The sequence below is a fragment of the Alosa sapidissima genome, chromosome 2 (assembly GCF_018492685.1).
Source record: "Alosa sapidissima isolate fAloSap1 chromosome 2, fAloSap1.pri, whole genome shotgun sequence".
NCBI lineage: Eukaryota > Metazoa > Chordata > Actinopteri > Clupeiformes > Clupeidae > Alosa > Alosa sapidissima.
The window spans coordinates 939,025-941,524 of NC_055958.1; the positions used below are offsets into that span (position 1 = coordinate 939,025).

The following is a 2,500-nucleotide window of genomic DNA, read 5'->3' on the forward strand; positions in this document are numbered from 1 at the left end:
TGTGTGTGTGTGTGTGTGGGGGGGGGGGTGGAGACTGGTGTGTGTGTGTGTGTGTGTGTGTGGGGAGTGGAGACTGGTGTGTGTGTGTGTGTGTGTGTGTGTGTGTGTGTGTGTGGGGGGTGGAGACTGGTGTGTGTGTGTGTGTGTGTGTGTGTGTGTGTGTGTGTGGGGGGGGGTGGAGACTGGTGTGTGTGTGTGTGTGTGTGTGTGTGTGTGTGTGTGTGTGGGGAGTGGAGACTGGTGTGTGTGTGTGTGTGTGTGTGTGTGTGTGTGTGTGGGGGGGGAGTGGAGACTGGTGTGTGTGTGTGTGTGTGTGTGTGTGTGTGTGTGTGTGGGGAGTGGAGACTGGTGTGTGTGTGTGTGTTGTGTGTGTGTGTGTGTGTGTGTGGGGGAGTGGAGACTGGTGTGTGTGTGTGTGTGTGTGTGTGTGTGTGTGGGGGTGGAGACTGGTGTGTGTGTGTGTGTGTGTGTGTGTGTGTGTGGGGGGTGGAGACTGGTGTGTGTGTGTGTGTGTGTGTGTGTGTGTGTGTGTGTGTGGGGAGTGGAGACTGGTGTGTGTGTGTGTGTGTGTGTGTGTGTGTGTGGGGGGTGGAGACTGGTGTGTGTGTGTGTGTGTGTGTGTGTGTGTGTGTGTGGGGAGTGGAGACTGGTGTGTGTGTGTGTGTGTGGTGTGTGTGTGTGTGTGTGTGTGTGGGGGAGTGGAGACTGGTGTGTGTGTGTGTGTGTGTGTGTGTGTGTGGGGGGTGGAGACTGGTGTGTGTGTGTGTGTGTGTGTGTGTGTGTGTGTGTGTGTGTGTGTGTGTGTGTGTGTGTGTGTGGGGGGAGTGGAGACTGGTGTGTGTGTGTGTGTGTGTGTGTGTGTGTGGGGAGTGGAGACTGGTGTGTGTGTGTGTGTGTGTGTGGTGTGTGTGTGGGGAGTGGAGACTGGTGTGTGTGTGTGTGTGTGTGTGTGTGTGTGGGGAGTGGAGACTGGTGTGTGTGTGTGTGTGTGTGTGTGTGTGTGTGTGGGGAGTGGAGACTGGTGTGTGTGTGTGTGTGTGTGTGTGTGTGTGGGGAGTGGAGACTGGTGTGTGTGTGTGTGTGTGTGTGTGTGTGTGTGTGGGGAGTGGAGACTGGTGTGTGTGTGTGTGTGTGTGTGTGTGTGTGTGTGTGTGTGTGGGAGTGGAGACTGGTGTGTGGTGTGTGTGTGTGTGTGTGTGTGTGGTGTGGGGGGGTGGAGACTGGTGTGTGTGTGTGTGTGTGTGTGTGTGGGGAGTGGAGACTGGTGTGTGTGTGTGTGTGTGTGTGTGTGGGGAGTGGAGACTGGTGTGTGTGTGTGTGTGTGTGTGTGTGGGGGGTGGAGACTGGTGGTGTGTGTGTGTGTGTGTGTGTGTGTGTGTGTGTGTGGGGAGTGGAGACTGGTGTGTGTGTGTGTGTGTGTGTGTGTGTGTGTGTGTGTGTGGGGAGTGGAGACTGGTGTGTGTGTGTGTGTGTGTGTGTGTGTGTGGGGGGTGGAGACTGGTGTGTGTGTGTGTGTGTGTGTGTGTGTGTGTGTGGGGAGTGGAGACTGGTGTGTGTGTGTGTGTGTGTGTGTGTGTGTGTGTGGGGAGTGGAGACTGGTGTGTGTGTGTGTGTGTGTGTGTGTGGGGAGTGGAGACTGGTGTGTGTGGTGTGTGTGTGTGTGTGTGTGGGGAGTGGAGACTGGTGTGTGTGTGTGTGTGTGTGTGTGGTGGGGGGTGGAGACTGGTGTGTGTGTGTGTGTGTGTGTGTGTGTGTGTGTGTGTGTGGGGAGTGGAGACTGGTGTGTGTGTGTGTGTGTGTGTGTGTGTGTGTGTGTGTGTGTGGGGAGTGGAGACTGGTGTGTGTGTGTGTGTGTGTGTGTGTGTGGGGGGTGGAGACTGGTGTGTGTGTGTGTGTGTGTGTGTGTGTGTGTGTGTGTGGGGAGTGGAGACTGGTGTGTGTGTGTGTGTGTGTGTGTGTGTGTGTGTGTGTGTGGGAGTGGAGACTGGTGTGTGTGTGTGGTGTGTGTGTGTGTGTGTGTGTGTGTGTGTGGGGAGTGGAGACTGGTGTGTGTGTGTGTGTGTGTGTGTGTGTGTGTGTGTGTGGGGAGTGGAGACTGGTGTGTGTGTGTGTGTGTGTGTGTGTGTGTGGGGGTGGAGACTGGTGTGTGTGTGTGTGTGGTGTGTGGTGTGTGTGTGTGTGTGGGGAGTGGAGACTGGTGTGTGTGTGTGTGTGTGTGTGTGTGTGTGGTGTGTGGGGAGTGGAGACTGGTGTGTGTGTGTGTGTGTGTGTGTGTGTGTGGGGGTGGAGACTGGTGTGTGTGTGTGTGTGTGTGTGTGTGTGTGTGTGTGGGGAGTGGAGACTGGTGTGTGTGTGTGTGTGTGTGTGTGTGTGTGTGTGTGTGGGGAGTGGAGACTGGTGTGTGTGTGTGTGTGTGTGTGTGTGTGTGGGGGGGGTGGAGACTGGTGTGTGTGTGTGTGTGTGTGTGTGTGTGTGTGTGTGTGTGGGGGAGTGGAGACTG

General features: G+C 56.1%; 1 protein-coding gene across 1 annotated transcript in view; it reads right to left on the reverse strand.

Annotated features, from left to right (window-relative positions):
- Window positions 1-2,500, reverse strand: part of raph1a (Ras association (RalGDS/AF-6) and pleckstrin homology domains 1a) — a 163,154-nt gene that overhangs the window by 87,660 nt on the left and 72,994 nt on the right.